Here is a 26,335-nt window from a genome sequence, read left to right as displayed (position 1 = left end):
TTGACGCGGTGGTGCCCGCCAGGAGGAATAATGTCGGATAACGATTGCGGTTTCGCGTTGTCTTTCCTCGCGCGAGATTACTCCTCTCGTCGGAGTCGCGATCGGAGTGTCTGGTTCGTCGAGGGGTTTGCCGTTCGAAGCCGCGGGGATTTCCATCCGATCGGACATTGGAAGCCTGCACGCAGGTAGCCACGGTCTGAAATATATTACGCTTTCTGAATACTGAAGCTGAATCTAGATGACGGTACCACAGATGAAGGAAATTTTTATTTTCTTCGTCGAAAGATAGATAGCATATTTCGTTGAATATTTTCAACTTCGAATCGTCCGCATTACTATTTCCAGGTTATTCCAGATCGAAATTGAACGTTTTATGAAATCATCGATTCATTCGATGTGAAACACTTTTCTCGACGGTGTAATACGGAATCGAAGGAGACGAAAGTGTCTGTCTGGTTCCTGTCGAAAATATTTCAATTTCCGTGGGCGACGACGTACCCGATTTTCGCCACCGCGGCACGTAGAAGGAACGGTTTCCGAAGCGGTTCGGTTCGACGCGCTGTTGGACGTCGAAGCGATCGCGCTTTGATTTCTCGATCCGGCGGAAACGCTTTTAAATTCGCGTTACGCTCGCTCCGCGGTATTGATCGAGGTCAGGAGACACGTTTCGCAGTCAGCAGTGCAGTCTTTATCGATCTCACGCCGCTATTCCCTTGAACACGCTCTCTCGTCCATCCCCGAGCGAGCTTCCTGTCCGCTTCTTTTTCTTTAATACTTGATACGCCGTTGAATAAAGGAAAGTAGTCAAGGGGTATTCAATGAAAAGACGATAATTACGATTTGTTTCCTCTCGCGAGCGATAAGATACGTTCGTCGAACGGGAGACGCCTGCCTTTCCCCCTCGCTTTTCCTACCCGAGCAGCTTCTTCTTTTCTTCGCATTTTTTTCTTTTTCGTTCGTTGAGACAGACTCATTGAAACGTCCAACGTTCCTCGTTCTATTAAACGGGGTTTATATTACCGTCTGGCGGTCCTCGTGCTTGAATAGGGTGTATTTACGTCGACGTTTAAACGACGTATTTTTGCCACGAGCCTTCGAAGCGTTACGTCGGGGGGAAATGAAACAACCGTTCGTTGAAAGATGTAAATGTTGCGTCGACGAGGCTGAACTGATCCTGAATCGCGGGCGAGCTTCGATCCGCGGCGCAGGAAATTAAACGCATCGCGTCTTGCGCTCGTCGGTTTTCCTTCTTTGTATATTTTCACTCGAGGCCACGGTTACAAGACGGAGGGTAGGTACGCGGGCGGAAAAAGCGCGGCGTTATTTAACGAATGGACGATAATTGAAATTTCTCTCGATGGCTTCCCTCTCGTTTCTTTCAGTTTCCGCTGCCTTTACGACTCTCCCCGACGCGGCGTTACAAGCTCGATGCTCTCGCAAGAAGGAGAGACTGCCCCGCTGTCGTTAGAATTTTCTTCGATCGTTCGATAGTTTTTACTAACTTTCGTTCTCGCGACCGTTTCCTCTCGATCGTTCTCTCTTAATAGTTCGCCAAGCCGAAGCTGTTTTAATTCGTCGAGTTCGTCGAGCAAGAACTTTGTTAGGCTGCAAGTTGTGCAGAATAATTAAGAGCGGGGATATAGGAAGTAACTTTGTTGCTTTGGAAGAGTACTCGAAGCTCGAAGAGCCTCGGTTGTTACGCGAATTAAATACTCGCTTAATCGAACTCAAGTGTTTTTCTATGCGCCGCGAGGTATTGCATATTTAACGGGGATGTCGCGTACGCGCTGTTATAGTTTCAATATTCCCGCAGATTATTCCCGGATGCGTTGTAAATCGAATGGACTGTTTCATGCGTTCGCCATGGAGCGTGTGGGCTGCTTTCAAACCTTAAATCTAGTACTCTCCATGGATCGTTATTTCGCTTTTACATAACGATAACGCGTTAATCCGAATAAGCGGTACCCGTTTCATCACGCGGGCGCTGTTAATCGCCCCATCGAACGGTATGATAATAGTTGGCGACTGCTGGTGTATTATGCATACAGAAATTGGAAACGTTATTGCGAGGACGATATTGAAAATATCGTAGACAAAATGACGTGTCGTAACGAATCGTCTGAATCGTGGCGATAGAAGGTACTTGTCGATTAATCAGGCGATAGGATTTAATATAAAATCTTATGAGCTGCCGTTAGGGTTTCATGCGATTCTGTCGCGAAACATCGAAGAATCGTTAATTTATTTAATGCATATAGGGAATGAAATGTAGTCGAACGCGCTCCGTGTGTGTCTTATCATTGATCAGCCGTGAATGACCGTGGATCAATCTCGAGAAGTGAGGGAAAATTTCGCGTCCGTTATTAACCGAGGAATTGAAACTGTAATTCTCTAAGTAGAAACGAGTGTTCGTCGAGAAACGGAGCAAGATCAAATTATTGCCGTTGCCGCTAAAACGAAGTTTCTGTTTCTACGCGAGGGAGTTAGAACGACCGTTAGGGCGTTTCGCAGAGAGTGGAAGTTCACTCGGATATCTACTTAATTATTGGTATCGCCCTTGCTGCTAACGAGACGCTGTTACCGTCCTCTTTCTTGGTCCACGGTTGATGGTTTACTCAGATGTAATTACTTGCCGACGTGAATAATTCCGTGCCACTCTCATTTCGATACTTTTCCGTGGAACAACTATTTCTAGCGATATTTTATTGTTACGTAGGACGCGATGTACTACAGGAAATAATATTACTTAATTACGAAAATAAATCTGTTACTAAGAGATATACCCTACAGAGCGAGTTGTACGTGACAAACGAAAAGATTGAGATGAAATAAAAATCGTTGTCGAAGTAATCATATTAGACGTTCTAATCTTATTATTTAATGCAAAGTATAAATCGATTGGATAGGAATGTATGCGTTCGCATGTTTGCACGTCACTGTTATGTAATATATATTTATACAACTGTCTCAGAAATATTTTCAACTGAGTTAAAACTTGCAACCAGCTTTAAGAAATAATTGCACAGTATTATATCGTTCACTGCAACTAATTGTCTGTTTACGTATTTATTTAAGATACGAAAACCTTTTATTTTGCAATTGCGTTGACACTTGCTAAGCTCGAACAGAAGCGATTATCGCGAACGATTGACAAAGCGAGATTTAGCAACGGCAAGCTTAATAAATATTTAAATCGTGACACGAAATTCCTAATGATGCGCGCGATATTAAATGATCGTTCACGCTCGACAAACGGTTATACTTTCGTTTCGATTCATTTTGTGGAACCACGACGATTTCTGGATTAAACGCAGCATCAAACGCGAAAAAGAAAATGCAAAACGCGCGCTATACGTTCTATTAAATGCGCTTCCCAGGCTCCCATTAACCCGTGCTTGCACGTAACACGTGCTCGCGCATGCATCGCTGGAGGAACGTTTTGTTTGCGCTAAGGTTCGATCCAGCTTAGAGAGCAAAGGCCAAATCGGAGTTCTCGAACTGCAGCGGTAATTTGTAATCCCGGTCGTTTATCATCGAGAAACATGGCAACGTCTCGACGTCTTACCTTTTGCTAGTAGAAAACTGCGCAAGAACAGTTCTAAACGGGTGTGGATTTCCAATTAGTTTGCCAGCTATGAATTCAATCGGGGCGATGTACTACTGATTAATTAATTATCGATCAAACAGAAGGTACGAAACGGCGAAATGAAATGAAGCCAAAGTTGGAAACAACAATTTTGCGATATCTCTATTCGCGTGGAAATAACGCGCGCAAAATTGCTCGGAGACGAGTATATTAAATTTCAAAATTAACTGTGCTTTAAATTAATTCCAACCAGGGTAGAAGCTATCAAGTTTTGTAGAAGCCAGATTCAGAATTTCGTTCCACATTTATCTGAATTATACACGCGTTCAGTAAATTAATAACACGTTTACATTATTAGTCCCCGTTGAGTAGAGCACGATAATAGATACCGTGTTCGTCGCGAGTAAAACCGGCCGGTGCGCTCGAAAATGCGGATCGCGATTAATCACACGCAATTAGCCACAAATAGCTAAAACAGTTCATCGAACAAAAGTACACAGTCCGAGGGACTTTCGAAAGTGTCGAGTCCCGGGGAAATCGGCGTCCCGACTATCCACGTTCGTCTAACCGACTGACGCCGACGGCCTTTGATTTTTAAGGAACGCGCCGCTCAGCGTGAGATAAGGAATTTTCCGTCGTTACATCGTAGGTTCGCGACGCGCTGTTGGTACGCGTAATATCGTTTCTTACGCGGGAAGTCACGAGGAACGTTCCGCGAGCGAGTATAATACCATCGAGAGCCTCTTGAACTCGCGGGAACGAGATTTCCTCCTTTGGTAAGTTTTTCTTGAATATCATCAATGGCTTAGCGGTAGATAGGTCATGGTAATTCATGTTTTTGTTTCCGACCGTTATACGTATCAACGGATTACGTCTCGTAGTAATGTAGCACGGTTTTATCCAGTTGACAGGTAAAATATAAAGATAGAATCCGTTGATAGATAAAAAAAGTTCGCATAACTAGATCGGATCGCGCGTACGTGCAGTAGAAGACATAGGTAAATGACGCGCGGCAGTAGATGGGGCTTTAAGAGTCAGACAGGAGACTCAGCGTGGCGGGCGTTCACCGCAGTAAAATTTCATTGCCACAACCGGGGTTCTGCTGTGTGCATATGTTTTTTTCTCTTTTGTAAGATTTTGCTTAATTAATTGTCCATCAATCCGATATTGCCGTCCCGTTACAGCGCAGTAAATTTATTGATAAACGCCACGAAATTTAATTACGCCCGCAGCAAAGAGTCATAAGGACGCGTACGAGGTATTTAATTCCCATGTTAAGGAGTTGCCCGTAGAAGGGGTACCAGTTATGCTAGATACGCACGCATCGGGCGCGACGTTGGAATGTAATTAAGAGAGAAGACGAATCGTGTGTGTACCATTGTGTGCCAATTACATTTTGAGCGGCCATTCGTACGACTTCCGGCAAGCTTAATTGTCTCGTTGTTCGTTTGGCGATCATCTGTATTTAGGTTACGTGCACGCGACGGTTTCATTCGGCGCGAAGGTCAATAATGGTCGCCGGTAATGTTTTCATCTGGACGTCGGGTCAAGATCGATCGTTAAACCGTCGTTAGACGTAGCTGGAATTTCCATGGGACGCGGAACGGCTTCGGGGCCGACCAGCCATCGGTTTCCGATCGATTCTTCCTCCCCCTTTCGTAATTCGTTTAATTACACGTGTATTTCGGGAATGGCCATCGACTACGCTTCTCTCGTTGTACGATGTGCAATGAAAGAGCGACGGGGAACTCTTTCGTTATCGTCAATTAAATAATCAGTGGATATTTTAAAATATATCGAAAGATTCTTATTTCTGCCCGCAATTCGATCTCGCGTACACGCGTAACCGCGCTCTAATAATGATTACAACTCGCATTCCCACATTTCGCCGAGTCTGACCTCTGAACCGACTGATCCTCTTCTGCTGATCCTCGACCTGGCCGCAACGCAGGTGAAGTCCCCCCGTTTTTATATCGATATATGAATATTCCGCGGTCGTAGGATCTCGCTATTGCCGGGCACACAAGCTCGTGATATTTCATTCCGTACGTAAAGTGCGCAATAAAAGCGGCTGGCCTAAGCGGACGTTCGGAGGCCTGAAGCGGAGCTTTGATATTGTGCACGCGCAGAAAATTGCAATGTTTACGTATTTAACCGGTTCGCTAGATTACTAGCTTTCAAATCGTATCTTTATTCTCGGATGCATTATGCGTTTCAGAGCGGAATACATTATGCAAATTGGCCGGCGCGCTCGTAAAAGATTTGTCTTTCGTCGCTTTGTGAGCGGCGGGTAATTCGCCGGCAGCCGAAGACGGGAGCGGCGGCGAGCGGTGGGAATCGCGCGGGTACCCGCGGCGGCTCTCTCGCAGACGTCCGACACGCGATGATTTTTCGAAATCAGGGAAACGAGGCGCGAAACGCCGGTACGATGAATTGGGTCAATCCGTTCGCCCGTGTACGCGTGTCTGTCTCTGCTCGATTCGTACCATTCCGAGAATATAAAGCTGGCCACTCGCGAGAGTATGTTGGCCTGTCTGAAGTTATATTGAACATTTTTATTATTTAAATCGCGTTTCACAATACTCATTTGTGCGAACATTTTCGTGGGAATAATGCAAGTAGATACGCGTGATATATGTATTATTTGTTTCCGTTAATTTATATTTCATGTTCAGGGTTGTGCGAACAAATGTGACGATTTGAAAGTAAGATGATGTTTTGATCGTAATTTTCGCACTCGCGAAATGTGATCGATAATGGACGGCACGCGAAACGTTGTTATTATTTTATTTCATTACATTTCTTCTTGTATGTATATTTATATATATTTACTGAATTTAATTCGAAACCTGCATGGATTTTACGATCTACTCAAGTATGTATTTCATTTCGTTTTAATTAAACATCAGTAGGAAGCGAAATTATTCGTTCTGTGAACATGATACATACTCCCATAATTTTATTTCAAGCACAATTCGAATTGGCAAGACGCGTCCAAGTATCTTTACAATGTTGACAATCTGTTGGACTTGTCTCAAGATTGAATCGCGGTGCCAAGCATGTATCGTATAAAATTGCGACGTGTTTGTACAGTATTTACTTTAAAAATTTCGTTAAAATCGTTTTACGCTTATATAGTTTAGTTGCGTTACAAAGTTTGACCGCGACTTACTTGAATATTCATCGGTATTGTAATTTATTCGAATACGCTTGAAAAATTACAACGCACGAACAGAAGAAACTACTAAAAGCTCATCAAATGTATCTTCTTCGGAAACAAAAAGGAGCAGAAACTTTTACATGAAAATTCCATTACAAACCGCCATTGCAAAGGTTACTACAGCTCGTAAAAACTAAGAGAGAAATATTTTAGGGCAGAAAAAAAAATGGAATGAAATTCAAACGAAACAGAACGATGTACCCCAACGAGATGGCAACGTTTATTGCTTTGCCCTTCGAGGGTGGACGATTTTTCTCTCACTTGTGCACCGTTACTCAAACTTCGGTCTTCAAAGGCCGTACAGGCGCAGGCGTTACGGCGGACGCAAACTTTCGGTTGGAACTTTCGACTCGTCTGGCTCTTACAGTTAACTGAAACGTGTTTTAGGTCAAGTACGTCGAATTTTGACGGAATAATGCGGGAAATTGGTTTGGTCCACCGCCATCGTCGCATCGCGGCAAGGTGCTCTCCTTTAAAGTGTCGCCTTCGTTAAAAATGCAAGAAGCTACACATATATTATTTTTGCACATATTTTGGCTGCCTTTGGAGTGTACGTAACTATTCAAAATATAATAGTATATGAAAAATTCACAGGAAATAAGTCCATTAAGTTCAACACTATAAAATGTACATATAAAATATGTACAAAAATAGACGAATATCTACTTTTCTCTCACTTATCTGGAATAACCTGCTCGGCCTTTTGAGGAAGAGATCTTGAGACCCCTCGAAAGTCGAGATCGTGTAATACGAATGTGAATGAATTTACTCGATAATTCCGCCTACGATGACCAGGTGAAAATTGGGAATGCCGTGAAATTCCTAAGGCGGCCTTGAACAGATTCACTGGCCACCAAGGTGAGCGGATATGCATACATACATCGAAAGCGAGAGTAATTGTCATTGAAACAAAACGCTGTTACCGGTCCGTATAAAGTCCGAGCGAATGCACAATGATTCATTTATGAGGATCGCATGAATAAGCGATTGTATGTGAAATCAGTCAGTCATTTACCGAAAGTGGCGGGCAGGAATGTGAAAGAATCGCGAAACGCCGGGAAAATGGAATGGGATTTTATCGGGTGCATTCAAGGACGCGAATAATGCTCGCCAAGCGTGGCGCGCGTTTCGATCGAGAATAAATTGCGCCCGGATAACTCTGGAAAAGTTACGGGCATGATTCTTTGCTTTCGGGGTTCGAGAAAGTCGGGGAAATATTTGATTTCATCCAGCATTTCCTGCTACCGGCTCTATCTCTCGGCGATAACACGAAACCTGCATTTTTAACCCTTCAGGAACGAACAAATTTCCATTTACCCTGCATTTTAAACGTTTATTATTATCCATTTAATTCCCTTTCCCTTCTCTACTTAAAATCAAAGGTACACGTAACCACCTGCGGAATTTATTCGAACCTTCCTCGTAAAATAAACAGGAAACCATCGTTAAAGAACAGAGCAATTATTGGAAATCGATTCTGGTTTACTTTTCCTGCATCATCGAACCGATACTGGCGCGAAACGTCCGAAACACGCCGTGCCGGTGCTCGATGGAATTCAGATGCACGCGGCCGGAAATAGAGGTACTTCCAGAAGCGTCGTGGAAAGGCATACGAACACGGGATTCTGGGAATCCGTGGAATCCTTCCTGCGATCGTTCGCTGGTGCGAATTCTACGAACGCGCACACGAATGTACACGCGGGCACGCGGAGGCGCGTGCACGGTGCAGACGTCGGGAAAAGATATACGGCTCTTTACGAGCGAGCAGAACGCGCCTCCGTTGAAGCAACCTCGCGGGGCTAGTTATCGAGCCCAGGGGATCGAATTTGAATAAGTATTTGAATAAGCATTCAGCGAGATGCCGCGCGATGGAAGCAGTTTCGCGCGAGAGCCGGTGGATTTTTCAGGCTGTGACAAAATCTGTCGTTCACCTTGCGCGCGTTACCACCTTTTTCACCGTGTTACGCGCGCCGCTTTGCCGGCGTTCATTGTCCATTTTTACGTTTTATACGTTTTAAACGCTGTTTGCGCGGTATTTAAGCAGCCACGGTGATCCTGTCCACGGCGAGTGATGCAGACGAGACCTGTTGAAGATCGTGGGCGGTCCTCGTTCGAAATATCTCTAGCGAATCCTTGAACTTGCCTGCATCTTCAAGGAAATATATTTGACACGCGAATTCGTCTCGAACCGAACGCCTTCGTTTGTCAAGCCATTTTATATGTCTATGGATACTCTTTACGAACGAAACTATCGCAGGTTACGGGCCGATAAGAACGGGCAATTAGGACTGTGAGGCAAAAGAGGAAGCCCTTATCGGAGCCACGTATACCCCATTGCCGTTCCGGATCCATACCATTTGCCAGGGCCAATGATATCCTTCGTGGTGGTGATATGCTAAACGTTAACCTACATTCGGTCGATGCGTAAATATTTATCGGCGCCAGGAGCCAGTTTCGCGAACCTAACGAAGTGTCTCTATCCGTAGCGACCGCGGACTAGACAATCGGTGTCAGCCGCTCGGCGGACATTGTTGCTGCCTCGTAGAAATGGTACCTTATTTTAGCGGTGAACGCAGACGCGGAGGGAACCGTCTCGGTCGCGAGTGCGCGTTGACGTCAGACACGGGGTCGCACGAATTTTCGTATAAATGCAATAAGTAAGTGAGTTTGATGTTTGTGTTATTTTCGGGACAGGTCTAGAGCCTATGAGAGAGTTCTGTCGACGTTCCTGCGGATTTATTTAAGAGAGCCATGGTCTATGGTCTGGTAACCGAGTCGAATACGTGCGCTCTTTGTTCACCGGCGAAGTTGAACGGCGAAGACGAAGAGCCTTTGATACGTTCACTTTTCAGTGACGCAAATTATGCAACGGTGCAGGGGTTCTGGAGGCCTCGCCAGTGGACGCGCGTTGCTTCTTTGTTGAGATTCGTATCTTCTTTGAAGTAGCCCCAGCGGCCGGCATGATTGCGCAATATTCTGGCTACTGAAATTCTCACAGGTTGTCAGCTGTCTCGTTGTTTATCGACCGCGTAAACGGTTTGAAAAGCATCCAGGGTGGTCGAAACGCGGGTCTCTGGTCCCGACGTTCGTCGCAGCGTTCGCCTCCGAGCGATTCCTCCGCGAAACGATACACGGGCGTTGAATTTTTTCGCGCAACCACGCACCCGAAATTTGTACAAATTTTAGATGCAACAAATTCTGAATAAACCGTTCTCTCAGCACCGTTGCAGCAAACGAGCTGAATACACAGTTCGCTTAGCAACCAGGTAGAAGGACTTCAGATTAGCTACTAAAAATTTACGACGCCAGGTAATATCCCTGAGAAACGATTCCTCCGGTGGCAATCGGCAAATTTACTCGTTCACTTTACGAGCTCGTGAAATTGGACGTTTAAGTTTCATTGTGACGGTTTAAGAGGCAGAAGAGAGCTGTCTCCGTGTCGGTTCGCTGTCTGCTTTATAACCGAACGATTTCCAAAAACCAGCGATACTCTCGACCGAGTGGGTGCGGTTGATAATTCGATATAAAAACAATCGCTACACGAGAGCGAGGGAGGGAGAAAGAAACACTCGATCGTGGCTCATCGTTGAGGAATTTCGAAGTAACGTTTCTCGGCTTCTTTTCTCCTCGCTGCACGTGATTTAACGCCGGCGCTTTGTTTCCAGGATCGTAATAAATTTCTCGGTCGTGTTTTCTCTCACCCGTTGTCATCTAACGTCCGTTAATCCTCTGAGGACGGAAAGCAATAAATTTCGCGAATCCTCGGAGAAAGTCACCGTTCAAGGTTGTCTGATTTGCCTTTTTCTTTGAAAATCTTACGTTACAGTTGTATATTAGACTCTCTTACAACGTGATATTTCTCTTTTAATCCTTGCTGCGTTTCCTTAAACGCGAAACGGAAGATGGATCTCGAAGATCCTTCGAGAAATTCGATAGAATTTTGAAACGCAAAACCGAACTACTGTCCTCGCGGTAAAAGTGGTTTCTAATTAATGAAATCGATCGATCGCAACGGTTTACAGGAACGTTTACTCTCATTGTTTATAGGATCGATAAAGCTACGAGAAGTTCCGTAGCGGGTCGTGCATAAAATGAAGTTTCGTTCGTCGAATTGAAATTTAATCGACAGCGTTAATCTCATTATGAGTCGACGTTGTTTTACGTCCGTTCGCTTTACTGCCGCCGCTTCATTGTCTCCGTTCTCACGTATTTACGATTTACATAATTACAATCCCTTCGTTTCGTTTTCTCCTCCCGTCGGCTCCCTCTTCTCTTTGATACAGACGGCTGGCATAATTACAGAAGTCGAAGCGCGCGGAATTTTAGCGGGGGGATAATTGAATCTCGCGAATGGACAGGGACGGCCGGGGGACTTTTATCCCGAAGGCTGGCCGCGTTTCACGGGGATGTCGGAGCAGAGGAGTCGAAGCGGATCGGCGTTTACGTACGCGGTCTCTTGGCACGTTTCCATCGCGCACCGCGTGGAAGGGAGACGGGGCGCTTTGCCTTGGGTGGTCCATAATGAACTTGTCCCTTTGCATACTCGAATACGCCGCTAGTTTGCCAACTGTGGTAGAATTTATCGCCTCGTCTGAAAATCGTCTCGATCCTCCTGCAGCGGGGTTCATTCGGCAGCTTCTTTCCTCGTGGTATTACGCGCCTCTTGTTTGCTCATTGATCGCACAATTCTGGCGAGTATTTTTAAAAATAACTTTCTTAATGAGGAGAGATAAAGTAAATAAAGCAGTATTTTCTTAACACGAGTAATCGCCTCTTTGCACAGATACGGAAAGTTTAATTTTAAATAGGTGACAACGAAGTGTCTCTCGCGAGTTTCGATACGGCCACGCGATTCTCTTCGCCAGAAACTAGAGCAGAATTATTCATTCTAACGATACGTCTATGCGTAACGCGCAACAGACACGGCGTTATTTATTCCCGTGATAAATAGTTTTGTACACCGAATATTTGGCTTGCAATTTTGTACAATAAGATTGTAAACAATCCGCTTCCATTTGTACGCGCAATATTTCCTCGTGTTAGCTTAACGAGGTTAACAAGGTTAACGAGCGACAAAATAATTGTAAGACGTTCGAGGGGAGCGATGGAAGTGTCTCATTAGCACGTATTTCGAAGCATCCAGTTCGATTAACGAGCGTGCACGCTAATACGGCTAAAAATTGCGGTTCCTCGAAAGGAAGCGAGGCGAGCGATGGGTTACGAGGGTCCCGAGTTTTATGGCTTCGCGACCTGTGCGCGAAATTGGCCCCTCCCTCTGTTTACCGAAGCTTTCTTTCGCGTCCGATTTCCGCAGATACTCACGTACTTTCTAGCGAAGATTTTTCCCCTTCCGGAACTGAATAAACAGCCGAAGACTGCTCGCGACTCCGGCTGTTTGTACAGTAAATTAATGTCCTCCAGAGAGGAGAGCCCTCCGTTTGTTCAAGAGATGCCTGGATTAGAAATTGAAAGCATATTTCGAATGGCGGGGCGTTATGTTATTATGGAACGTGGTAGTTCGAAATCTTCGTGCAAACAGCGCGTCGGTTAAATGGAATCAAAAATACGTTTCAATTTGCCGATTTCAGTTTGAGAAAATTCAGCCTCGCTGCTCGCCTCGCTGAATTTTCTATTCCCCGCGCGAGGAAACGGGGATTGGCGTTTGAAGAGATTGAAATGCAGGTTCGTCAGTGCGCGCTGTAGCTTCTCGAGACGCTAAAATAAATAGATATCTGAAAAGTGAAACCACGTGTGCGGGCATAGGTGTGCATATAGGTCAAGGGTCGCTAGAATCTCTTCGTTTCGCTAATCAATTCTTCGTTTCGAATTTTTCTTCATTCCTTACCGTTCGATGGTACTAATTTCAAGTGTTCCTCTTTGCTTTTATACGATATAGAATTTTCTAATCGGCAAACGATCGAGCGCACAGCGTTTCGGTGAGAGTTTTACGTAACGCCCTCGAGGCATCGCGCGTTTTTAATCTAATCTAATTACGCGTTACGTTTCCTCTGTTTCAGATCGTCAAACGTTTCGGGAAGCATGGCCTCCGAACCTACGGGAAATAAAATTCTACGCTCGGCTTGAGATTCCGGCCAACTTCCCGGACAGAAGGGTATTAGTTCCTCGAACCTCATCGCTCGTCTTCAAAGTTCTTAGAGTGGCAAATAAAGAATAAGAAGAGAGGGCGCCCGCGGACGAGGGACGACAAGTAAACCAAAAGGGAAGAAAGCGGAAAGGAAGGATCTCGCCAATTACTGCCGCTCTCGAATAAGGTGGGTCAACCGTGTTTCCGAATTTCAATAACTCCTGATACCGTCCAGGAACGGGGGTTCAACCGTCGGCGAGTTTTCCTTTATCCATTGTAAAAAGTTCGCTCGTGCCTCGCGGTATATATCGCGCTTCTTATCCTCGCCTTTCTTTCCCAGCTTGAAAAATAACATTTCGTTTCGTTCCCATTGCCGATCTTCCGAGTCAGGAAGATCCCCGTCGGTTCCTTTAATTGAAATTCCGCGAATTCCTTCGCGATCCCTCACGCGAATCAAAGTGTTCGTTGTTTCTCATTATTGCGATCCTACGGTAGCTCGTGTTTTCCTTTTCTGCTTTCATATTGCGATTGTTGTATCAATTTAAATGGCTCCGGGGGAACGAGGAATAAAGAATGTTTTGAAAGTATGATATTATAGCCAGACGCAATATCGCCAATAGGATTGCTGGATGTTTCTCCGTTATTAAATTGTAGGTTATAAAGTATAGAAAAGGAAACGATGTTGGGAACAAACTCGTTGCGATCAGAGCACGTCGCACAAGTTCAAATGCGAGTAACGATTCCGTCTTTACCTATTGACCTCGGTACAGTACGATCGAGAGGCGCGATCGTCTGACGAGAAACGATGCCAGTAGATACAGACGCTTCCAGTAGGACAGACGCGCCATGCGTTTGAGCTCCTTAGCCAGCTCGGATTGGCTCGTGTCACCCATTACCCATTCTGGGGCTCGAAACGAGCTACTGAAGTCCAAGCACTTAGGTGGTCACGATCGAATCGAACCTCAGATACGGGAATACATAACCGAACTCGATCCAATGTCTAAAGCATCGCGCGCGATCCAGGCCGCGATACAACCAGACTGGAAACCACCGGTGTGAAACCGCTGTTACGTTCACGTGTCACGTGTACCTGTCCAAGTTTAAGGTCTCGGGGTTTAAGGTCGCGTACAGGAGGAGAATCGCTTGAAATAGTAGAAGAAGCCGGCAACGACGGGCAATCTCGTCTCCTCGAGTATCCGATGTTGACAACTATTGACTCCATTTGTCTCCCGCGTTGTCCCATGTATCTTATTTTATGCTAACGTTCCGCACGTGATACTACGAGCAGCGTCGTACCGGGTCGCGTTTTCCACGAGTGCACTCGAGCCGCAAGGTCTCCGCCGCGCTCTACCAGAATTTGTTGCAACAGAGAGAGAGAGAGAGAGAGAGAGAGAGAGAGAGAGAGAGAGAGAGAGAGAGAGAGAGAGAGAGAGAGAGAGATCTCGACGTGGCCTTCGCGCGGTCGTCTGACCCTCCGCCGTGTTAATTTTCATCGGCTGGTTAACTTACGCCCTTCGCAAATAACCCGTTAGTGTCTTATCGTGTTCAGGTTGTACGTCGAGGTGTTTGCACGCGGTTAAGTTCATCCTGGTTCTGATCTCTGTTTCTCTTTCTCTCTCTCTCTCTCTCTCTTGGCATACCGACACGACCGCGTGAAACTTTCTCCAGAGGAAGAATTTGTGTTCTCTTAGACGTCCTCTTGAAAGTATCTCCCGCCTTTCGACCACGTTAGAACGTAAATGGAATCGAACTTCACGTGGAGAACAGTGAACGAACGAAAAACGAGCGAAGCTAGCCACGTCTCGCGGTCTCGCCTCTGAAACGTTTCCCGTCAGCCTCGATGTTAGATCGATTCCAATCAACCTGGCAATCGCACGGCCACTTGAAGTAATATCGAAGTTTCGATTTAGTTAACGAAGAAACGCGGCAGTTTTTCGCGGATGATCGATTCGAATCAATTTCACAGCTCCTCGAACCGACACGCCGCGCAATAATTTCGCGATCTAGTTTCCAGCGTTACCATTACCCGGTGAGTCTTCCCCGTGATATACGAGGCTCGAGGGACGCGCGAAATCCTCTCGCGGGATTTATATGCAGCATTTTTGCGCCGGCGGACCGGTATCGCGGTTATTAGTACACTCTTAGCTTGGCGCGGTGGAAAAGTGCCCGACGAAATGGAGAGTCCTCGACGATCTAAAAATGGTTTCCACGGGCCAGGAAATGCACCGTGTTTCCTCCTCGTGGGAACATAATAGAGTGTCTCGGGGACAAGAATCGAGAACAATTGGGAGTATCGTGAGGTATCGACGTATATCTCATTCCACAGAGGTGTCTTCTGTGGATATTCTTCTTTTATTGACAATTTTTCGTGGCTAAAACAATCCGATAAGCAATCAGTGTTTATTGGAAATTCATTGAATATTAAGTATGATTATATTTGAGTTTATATTTCGGAATAAAAACGAGTCAGAACTGAAAAGGTACGCGTAGCGTAGAATATACGAAGGTATGAATGGTAGCGGTAGAATAATGATTTCTGAAAGTTATATCGCGCATAACTTTTATCAGATATAGAGATACAAAGGAAATTCTGATAAAAGTTATACGGAGCTAAATTATCTTTAATTTCGATATACGCGATTGAGTTAATCGTGATTAGATTGGCTACTGGATATTTACTGAGAGAAGATTTCCTGGAATATAAACAACACGTAATAGATTACCGTAAGCATTAACTACAAAGTAGTCTTTAACTTAAATAATTCGGATTGAATGTTTGATTAAATGTCGTGTAATATTCTAGTTCGTACGAACTGAAATTCTCGTTCTACTTCCATTCAGATATCAAATAAAGATAAAAATAAATTCAACAATTGTTAGTACGTTTGAAAAATGTACAGATTTTAAAGTTCTCTGGAATCCATACTCCGTGAATTTATCATATAATCCTCTTCATTAAAGGGAGTGGATATGGATTAATTAAAATATATTTCAATTAAAGTAATTAGGACAGTAGGTAGGCAGGTCTGTTAAAGTTAAATTTACTATATACGCAACGACTAGAATCATGAAATCAATCATTTCATTTTAATTAGTCTCTTTTTAAATCGACGTTATATTTATATATAAATGAAATTACCGGCAAAGAGTGATAATGAAACCTCAAAGATGGTGATTGCAGATTAAGATTCTGCTGCCGTAAAGAGATAAATAATGTTGGCTAACCTGATATCCTATTTTGCTTGTGCCATGTTTAAAAAATGAAATTCTACCGATTATTTCCATACAAAATTCCATTGATTCATAAATTTCTTCCATTGAATCGAATCCTTTCAGATACGAGTTTACAGAATCCCATTTCGACGGAAACAGTTTCAGTTTCTCGAAAAGATATTACAGCCATCGGGATCTTTATTTTCGTCCAAGTTTTTGCAATTTCTTCTTTCCGTCTTGCATGCAGACATGTACGTAAGTACACGTATGCTTCGGTCGATCGTGTTGCATCGTTTTTTCTCAATATTTTCCTAAAGAAAATCTAACGTCGATATCGATTGCCTCCTTCTATAGGTAAAACGACTTTTCATCGAGCAGATCCAGACCCGATAAACCGAAATCAATCAAACGTTCTTCCCGTTCGAGACCATATACAATTAAACACCGCAATCGTCGTTCATCGACGAGCAATCATTTTCGCGGAGGGGCTTGTTCCTCTCGAGATTAATCGATTGTAATGTCGCGGACTTCTTTCGAAGAGCGTTCAATAACAGCTGCGTCTTTTATAATAGGGTATTGGCAGGCGAAAAGTATGATTCGCGAGGGAAATAATTGCTTTTCAGATAGCAGTTGCCAGATGGAACATAATTATAGTTATTTTACTTCTCCAGACATAGAACCGACTGTACATAATAATTATTTTCCAATACCTCGAGCGTGCTTAAAAATCAGTAACAAATTGGTAACTTTCTTTCGATATTTACGTACTTATCTCGTAACGTTATGAAAACGAGAATCGAACGTTTCTTCTTCACCTTTATACGACGAATCATCGTTATCTTGTCAAAGTACTTACGTAAGTACTTCCTCTGACTACTCTCTTCGTGTAACGTTATCAATGTATTTGCTTGTCGAAATGCTCGCTAGAGATATACACATTTTCTGATATGAATATATTCCGCGTTCGGTCTATCTCTACTTCTATTCCACCTGTTAACGCTAAAAGCTGCAAATTAGTACTAGAACGTGGACGCGATAAACAATTGGCTCTTTGCGTAGCTCGTTCGAATTCTGTGGGTACTCATTCTGTCATTGTTCGGCTGTTATTTAGAGCAATCCGTAGGGAACGCGGCGATGCGAACGCGGGTTTACGCGAAGAGCACAGTAGCCTGTTTACGTTGAGGATCGCGTTAAATAATCGTCAAGGCAATTCGCCGTGTAAGTTAATGCGGGCGTGCGAACGAGCGGCGTACACTGCGCGAGTAAACAGCCCAGGCTATTAAGATACCCGACGGAACAGGAAGCAGAATCCACGAAACTCGGCTCGCCTCGTAATCGGAGGGTAAGACGCGTTTAAATGCCACTTCCGTCCTCCCATCTACGGCCAATTTCGACGCCGATGATAAATCACCTTTCGTACGGTGGCTGATGCCACGCGAACGTTAATTCAATCTATGCTCGTTGGCGATTTAACCGGATGGTTGGAATGATACTAATTGAACGGATCGCTCCAAGAATTGTCCGTCGTTGATACCGCGCGGCAAAAGTGGGAGTCTAATCGTTCTTGCTGCGCGTTTCGCATGTTTCCCGGTTGTTTATTATCCGATGGTTCGTGTACATCGAGAACGACTAAGATGATAGATCAACTGTTTATGAAAACCCATTCGCGAGGATGAACTTCGCTTGTAAGTTAGAGGATGCGCAGAAACGATTTCCTGAATCGTTGATAACGGACGTTGGTGGCGAACGCGAAGCTGACGCGTTTCTGCAGCTGGAGAACGCGAACTCCGGAGGAGAGACACGACTCCGCCGCGGTCGCGTGATCACGATTGAACGCACGGGCGATAAAATCGCGTACGTACCGTAAATACGCGGCCGTATAAATCGATTCGTTACGTGGGCAACGGGTATCGATTATTATCGTTGGTTCGCGGCGATTTATCGCCTGGCGAACTCCTTATTCCTGGCTGTTGGCGCCACGGCGCTGGCGCGTGTGCGTGAAACCGCTACGCTTCGTTTTCCTGCAGGTCGTACGAATATTTCGCGGGTATGCGCGTTGATTACGCCACCGCCGGAGAACTGTCCGCGACGAGAAAGCGCCGCAGCGCCGGTGGGACGTGCGCGTCGAGATTGCCCGTGGGAATCTCGCTGGAAAAACACCGTCTCGTCGAGTTTTTTCCGCGATCGCGATCGCGGGACTGCGTAATAGAGAATTTCACTGATTCACGCTGTGTATTGACCACTCGTTTCTTTCGCGCGTCTCCGCTTTTTTCCTGCTCAACCCCTCCAGCGTTCAGTTGTCGGAGGCCATGCGCTACTCGTTCATCGTCGTTAGCGATGGACTAAGTAATGACTCGCCTCTGATTGAAAATGCGTCGATTGCAACTGAAATTGTTTGACAACTGAAACGCGCGGGAAATATTAAGCAAGGTTTGTAGTAACTGACGGTGAACGACTTTTGGAAAGCCACACGAGCTCGAAGCAGTCGGAAAAGGTTAACGATCAGCGTTATCAACGTTCCTTGAAACGCTACGCGAAGATGCGCTCGCGGAATGAGAAATTGTCAAAGGTAATCCTCGATGATATACGGCATCGCCGAATCTTGGCAGATTCGTAGGCATTTTTTCACGGGCAATTCTTTCCTTTTCTCTCTTTGGTGACCGTAAGGGAGGATGAGAGTCGTCACGGAGCTCGTTCCTGCTCGCAGACGTTCTCAGTGGCCGTTGACTAATGACCGGCGACAAGCTTACCAGCGAGGATCTAACGAGGAATCTGTCCGAGATAGACCACCAACGACGATTCATTTGCTGAATTCTAATCGTTAGGCGAGCGTAATGGCGAGCATTGTGTAGGCTAGACATTTTTCCCGCTATAACCTCGTACACATCTATCTCGAGACCTTGCTGGGTCTGTATAATATTTGTGGGAATATTTTGTTCAATTTATCTTGCGCAATTAGTTTTGTCGATTTTGTATCTACTAGAAAGAAATGCAGCAGCACTACATTTCAATAATTGATTATAGTTTGACGTTTCTGAACGACTGAAAGCTGGCGAGATTGCGCGACAGAAATTCTGAGGGTGGCGAGTCGCAGCGTTTTCCAGCGGTTACAAAGGAAGTTGTTGATTTGCGTTTCCGACGTCGAGAACGCTGCAACGTTTAATATGCATATTAATTTCAGGGACCTCCGTTTCGTTCGTTTCCAACATCGGTTTTAATATTTTCGCGGCCGTTTCGAGGGAAATTTTTGTACGATTCCGTGGCATCCTTTCTACTGTAAGAATTTACTGTTCCCGTCAGAATGAGTTTCCGACGCTTCTCGTACTTTATTCTACCCAGACAGGCGTAAATAATTAATGTTTTTCCGTGGAAAGTGTTATGCACTTCGTTCGTAAGCCGCATCGAACAAGTCGCATTTTATATTCAACTTATTCGCTTTCAAAATGTCTTGTCAAAATGAATCTCATCCGAGGCTAGATTCTAACGATGGAATCTTCTGCTCGTACGATTAAACTGTAACGTGGAAACCTATAAATATCGTGGAATTCTTTGCGGTTTAAGTTCATAATCGTCGATGTCGCAACCGTTGGCTTGGTTTCGCAATTTTCATAATTTAGATTTATGTCATCTTTTGCCCGCAGCGTACACAGTTTAACAATCGAAGTTTTATCGAATAAATCACGTTCAGGCTCGCGTTTCGCTTTGCAATATCGCCAAGCCGGGTTTTATATCTGTATGCAGTTGTTACAATATTCCACCGGATCAAAGGGAATCGGCTTGTAATGCACTAAAGCGTCGTTGAATAGCCGTTGCGTTTAACGCACGTTGGCGTTAAGTTTCTGCCAACTCCACTGCATCAATCATTCCGGACTCTTCCTGCCTACGTGCTTCTTATCCGTCTGGATAACTGCTCGCAAATAATTTATACGCTTTGCGAGGAATAGTTTCGAGAGACTACCCGCTCTTCTCACTCTTTCTCTCTCTCTCCCTCTCTCGACAAACCCTGACTTGGAATCAACCGTTGAACCATCTTCGAGTAATGTATGCAAGAGTCTGCCAACGGGCGATAGTTCTCCTCGCATTCCATCTTAATCGGCCCGTAACATTGTCCAGTTCTGATCAGCTGTTTCAGTCGCTTTAAGACCAAAATAAACGAGCAGCGGATAACGCGTCGAGAAACGGGTCGCGTCGCTCGAACGATACGAATGCTACTCGATTACCACGGTATTTCATACATATTTATGTCCCCTTTGTTCATTTTTCCTGGATGATTAAAGGTTTCGAAAGAGAGGAAGGAATTCTCGCGAATCGCGTCTCTCGGACAGCACCTGTCTCGCAGCTTAGCCGCGATCAGCTGACGTCTAGCAGCAAATTGTTTTCCCCGGCGATAAATCGATTATATTAGGCGGCGTCGGTTGGTAAACAATGAGCCGCTTCGCATTAATACAGCGATTTGCAGTCGCAGAGGAGGCCGACGCCGATGCGCCACGTCCGATGGAATATTAAACAACATCCCGGCTACATACGGCTCTCCGCTGCTTTAAACTCTCACCACCCGTGCTCACGTCCCCTGTCACTGCGTACCCGCTTTGTCCACGGTTTGCCAATAACGCCGCCGCTTTTCTTACTTTCGTCTAGCCGTCCTTAATCGTGTATTTCTCCGACACGCGTTGGCATCGTACTTCGCGTTCGACTTTCATCGCTGATAATGGCCGTGTTTGAACGTGCGCGCGTAGGTAATCGAACGTTTTGTAATCAGGGGAATAGCCGGCTGAATTGCCAATAAATTGAGGACTATATTGTCTGAATTAAAATACCCCCGGTGACATTATTACCGCAATACGTACATTTTTCGCCGGCGTCTATGTCACGTAAGAGAGTTTAAACGCGAGAGAGCACGGTCAGAAACGCGTGCGCCACACGTCGTTGTTATACAATATACACGTAGTTAGATGATTGTACCAGACGTAAATTCCCGTTCTCTCGCGTTCAATCGTAAGGTTGCAGACACGTGAACGAACGTCACCGGCACGCATAGCGTCGAGTAGTTGAAATTGCAACTTATTGTCGCGTAATTGTTCGCGCAAATTCGTTTAACCTTTAGCTGCCACGACTTCGCAGGCATACGTTACTACCGAGTGATTTATTTCGCTCCACGCTATCGTTTTATCGTTTTAATTAGGCCGGCCTGGCATTCTGACATTAGACCCGTTACCCCGTACAACGAGCGCGCGGATAATTACCGCTTAGACAGTAACGATTTCATTCGATTCGCATGATGAAATACAGGATTGTAATGTAATCATGCGGCGTCTTATTTTTTCGACCCGGCACTCGAAACGCTCGGGTATCTTTAGATTAATTAACGTACAACCTCTCATCCCCGGTTATCTGATAAGCAAGACGCTCGTAATCTTGTTTGGGAATAATTCATAGTTATGTATTTTGCCTGGGAATACTCGAGTTCGGTTCCACCAGCGGCGTACTTGCTCAATTCGTAGCACGCGTTACGCGTTATCCTCGCGAATGGGGGGTGGTGAAAGCTTAATTGAAACTACCGCCATACAATTCCTTCGTCAGAGCAAAACCCATCCAAACAAACCCACCCGAGACCCGTGCAATTTTCCTTTCGCTGTATCGCGTTACAACTCGTAACTCGTATAATGGCTACGCGGAGCCACTCTCCGAAATGCGTGGCCAGCTTCGTTCCACGCGTCCCCTCTGCCGCGTTTGTTGGGATCCAGGGGCGAGAATCAAAAATTGTTAAAACCTGAGCGTATCGAGAATCGAAGCCCATATTGTGTTTCGTCGCGAACACTGTGGACAGTTTTCAACGGCGCTGCGAAGCGAGAGCTCGGTGGAAATGAATTCGATCCGTGGCGTTCGACGAACCGTGGAAGGGAAAAATCGGGCTCGTACAGAATCCGCCGTGAAATTGCTGCGAGGCAACGTCGCGGGGGCAATTACGTTCGGCTGTGATTCGTTTCGCGGCCAACACTCCGGCGAAGTGAAAACGATGCGTCGCGCGGCAACAAGTTCATCCGCTCGCTGGCTCGCTCGCTCGCTCGATCGCCAGATTCGATTCGCTGTTCAATCGCGCGCGCACGCAAGACGGCGAAACCTTGCGCGCCGATCGTGTGTAAGTTTAATTAAACTGCTCGCGGAAGAATGTCCGTGAATTAATCTAACTTCACGGCGAGAGAGCGCGCCGATCGGATCTGTTTCTCTGCCTGCCGGTCTCCGCTGTTTAATTAGCGTCGATCCGACTGCTACCGATGCACCCTCGTCCCTTCTCGTCTCGCGACGATTTCAAGCGCGCCTAGGAGTTGCACCGAGTGCTGCGGGTTTCGAGACAACTGCTTCGCGTGTTATTTAGCGACTGTCCGATTGCGCTCTCACGGATATCCTTCAATTGCTTAAATACGCAGTGAATATTTATGTCGACCCGGATTGCAATCAATTCGAATCGCTTGGCTGAATTTATGGGTAGTTACAAATGGTTATAGACGACGGTATAAGCATATATTGGATTTCACTTGATTAAGTAATGTCACGTATATTAAGTATATTTATTAACAAAAAAAAAAAAAAACTGAAAAGAAGGAATGATACGTTTCCTCTTTATGATCGCTATGCACCAACTGACACTCTACCGCACCTCGTAACGACGCGATCGCACCTACGTTAATTTATCAAAACTTACGATTGTTACTTGAAATTTCCTACTTTTCTATAATTTCGCATCTATTCTTACATTCTCGAGAACTAGCCTTGCGAGTTTCCATTGTCATAGGATGGAATGGGATTGCTCATCAACCTTAATTACTTGTGTATTTAGCAGAACGTTTGATACTTAATTCGGTTTAAGAGGACACATCGCGGACAAATAATGCCTTCATTAGTATCCGGTAGCTGTAAATGTGATTCGATTGCGAGCAGAAGAGTCGAAATTTCGTACACAACGAAACGAGGAGCAATTAATAGCGTTTAAAATTGGCGACATTGTACACGGTCAGAATTTCACGGTAATCATGTTTCGTTGGTTGAAATTTGCCTGGAAATTATTAGGCAACAACAGCGTAAACACGATAGAAGGACATCGTTCAATATTTCATTGAACTCGTCGAACTTTGAAATGGCTCGTATGTAGGGCAGATAAGTTACGAGGAAAGGAATAACTTTACGGGATGTTTCCTGGCGTGAAGTCAGCGGGAGGCATTGAAATATTGCAGAATATCCGCGTTATGGTGTTATAAGTTGACACAGGTGCGACATGATCCATAGAAAGCAACAAGTTATCCGTTGTCTACGCGGATAAGTTTCCCTTGACATTTTCCTAACGGCAATGTGTCAACGCTTTGTCCATAAATTTTGCAAACTCCCCGCGCATTCTTTCGCATAAAGCCATCGATCGACCGTTTAGATCGGCTGCGTTCAATCATGACGAATTATCCATTTAGGGATTCATTCGTTTCGTACGCGACGATAAGATAAGATAATGACAACAATTTTTCTGAAACGAGGCGATCACGTAACTGAGGTAGGACATTGTACTTCGATAAACGAAACATCACTCGAATTCTCCAACTACTGGTTTACTTACTTAAGAATATCGTTTCTAAATGTGCCTCTGCTCGAAGGACCACCCACAACAGTAAATGAATAAACTCACCGTTTTGACTGTGACTAGAAAAATGACGATGACAAGAATTGAAATGACTATTTTTGCTGCGTTCTGTTCAACTGACTCTTGCTGTGGTCTTTCACTGATCTTGAAGCCACTTCGTTATCTCTTCCAGTATTGATAGTGTACTTGTCGAGAAGGGATGACGAAGCTCTTGATGCTACGGATGGTAGCAACTATCCGGTCAACCGTAGCGCAGCGACCGTTTGCTGATCCCAAACGTTTCACGACCAGAAGCTCGTTGAACTCTTCCTAACTTTACTACAAGGTAGTAGTTGCTATTCAGAATCAAGAGATGATTAAATCTACTAAATTAGAAAACAGAAATAAATCATGTACCACCTACGGCTAAAATTCTACTTTCTCGAAAACAGCATTCATCTGCAACCCAGTCATAAATTTAACCGACGCAATCTCTAACTAGCTTCTAATTAATATCCGCAACGCGGTTTTCAAAAACGAGCAGTAGCCACTAGAGAAACAAAAATGCAACTCGTTCAGACCACGCGACACTTTCCCGCTTTGCTAATTTAAACGTTTAACTCACGCACGGCAGACTAAGGTGAACATTCAAGTTCATGCAGTGTAATCGGACGAAAAATCGTATCGTACGATCGTAGCTGGTCGCGTGACGTGCAAGGGGTAAGTGGCAGCGGTCACGTGCACCGGGTGTCCCGTTTCACCTGCACGATCGCGGGGGCTCCCTTTAATTATCGACCCCCGATGCGGGGCAAGATGCACGCCACGTACTCGACTCGGCGGCGGTCACACTCGATCGTTACCATGGGAATCGTCTGTGTCCTGAAAGCCCCAATCCCCCGGCGAGCGTGTAACCCTCTGTCTCGTCCCGTTATTACAAGACCAATCTAACTTCGCGCCGTAAACAATATTAGGCGTATCTGCGGCCTCGGGTACGCCACGAAACGAGAAACGGCGCACGTTGCCCGTGCGAGGGATCGGGGCGTAAATTTATTAGCCGCTCGAAATAATTGCTGGTCCACTTGGCCTCTTCGCTTCGGATGGTTAACCCTTGATTACTTGCGCCATTTACGGAACACGTCGCTCGAGCAGCGACGTGTCGATTCTCTAACGAAATTTCTCACTAAGGGATGATTCGTTTTGTCTTTTGCTGATTATTATACGAAATTAGCGAGGATTTGTTCGATGCGATCTAATGGTAAGAGTTATCGATTCAACAAAGTTATCGAACGTTCGGAATAACGTCGAACGAACGTGGAGAAATGATTTCGGACGATAAGGGTGGCAGAGATTCGCGTGCTGTCTGAAAATAAGTAATGTATATCGTGGGTGTATATGAGAAATGGTGAAAGTTCGTAAGATTAACTAAGTTGCTAGAGAAATGGATTTTTATCGTTCACACGAAATGTTGAACGTTCGTTACCCTTTTTTTTTTTATTTGAAAATGTTTTATTCTCTAAAGCTCTGCAGAAAACTGATATTGTGTCGGATCGCTATCACTCGACGTCAGTAATTAAGGATTAATGAGAACATGCGCTTGCTTGTAGATGTTGCTATGTTAAGTGGCTAGCCAAGAACCGCTTTGAAAAAAGAGAGTGAGACTTGTCCCGTGATTTAATCAAAATTCCTTGCTTAATTGAAATCACCGTTCTCGGTAGAACAGTCGTAGTTGTCCTTTTTCGATCTTCTCTTCGCACAGAGAGAATCGTGGTGTTTTTGTAATACCAAGTAACAAATATTGATAGAAACTATTTAAAAAAGTTTAGAGTCTCACGCTTTTACCGTATCTCCGATCAAGAGGGGAACTAATTCTATCACAGCAATAGAAAGTTTCAGATAAAATCCATTATTACCATAATTAAGGCATCGTTTAAATTGATTAACCACTAATAGACGATATATCAGAAGATAAAGCGTGCTAATTTGTGAATAGCGGATAATAAATCGTATACAAATCGTACGAATTAATTCCAAATAAAATTCCTATCACGCAGTGTTAATCCTATCCGCAAACTTTGACTACAAAGTGGCTGGTAAGGGGATTTGCGTTAGTTTCGCAAGTTGGAAACCGTTCCTCGGAATTGGCGGAGCCAGATTGTAAATTGAACATCGCGCCTCGGCTAACATTGTAACAACTGTGCACAAGGTGAACAATCTCGCGGGGAAGCGAAAATATCATAACGGTCGATAAGAGAATTTCTCCGCGGTGAAACGGTCCGAAGCCCGTGATTTCGTCCGCGACAAAAGTCCACGCGTGAACGTGATCGCATAAACACGAACATTCCGTTGGCGTTCGCGGGCAAACGGAGGAACGCGGTGCCTCAAGCCGCTAATTTACAGTTCGCCAGGGCACGGTTAAATTACGGCATCTAATATAGAATCTGGCGAGAAACCTCAGCGTCGGGAGGTTATATGTAAATCCTTTTTAATAAGATACAAAGCCGCTGGTGCGACGTCTCTACGAAGAGACCAGGCAGCTGTTGCGCTCGCGTTGAAAGCCGCCTGCGGTGGATCTATTAAGCGATTTTATTAACGAAATTACGATATTCGTGGCCACGGTTACTTTTA

General features: G+C 45.0%; 2 protein-coding genes across 4 annotated transcripts in view; one reads left to right on the top strand and one right to left on the bottom strand.

Annotated features, from left to right (window-relative positions):
* Positions 1–26,335, bottom strand: part of Cwo (transcription factor cwo) — a 377,930-nt gene that overhangs the window by 114,375 nt on the left and 237,220 nt on the right. The gene's annotated exons all lie outside the window — the stretch shown is intronic.
* Positions 1–26,335, top strand: part of Pde9 (phosphodiesterase 9) — a 128,432-nt gene that overhangs the window by 22,136 nt on the left and 79,961 nt on the right. For all 3 annotated transcript variants that reach the window (XM_076898212.1, XM_076898213.1, XM_076898211.1), the window contains one exon: positions 12,824–13,078. The gene's annotated coding sequence lies outside the window, so the exon portion shown is untranslated. The remainder of the gene's footprint in view (positions 1–12,823; positions 13,079–26,335) is intronic.

This window comes from Xylocopa sonorina, chromosome 7 (assembly GCF_050948175.1).
Source record: "Xylocopa sonorina isolate GNS202 chromosome 7, iyXylSono1_principal, whole genome shotgun sequence".
NCBI lineage: Eukaryota > Metazoa > Arthropoda > Insecta > Hymenoptera > Apidae > Xylocopa > Xylocopa sonorina.
The sequence above is the reverse complement of the archived record's forward strand: the minus strand, read 5'-3'. Positions and strand labels throughout refer to the sequence as shown.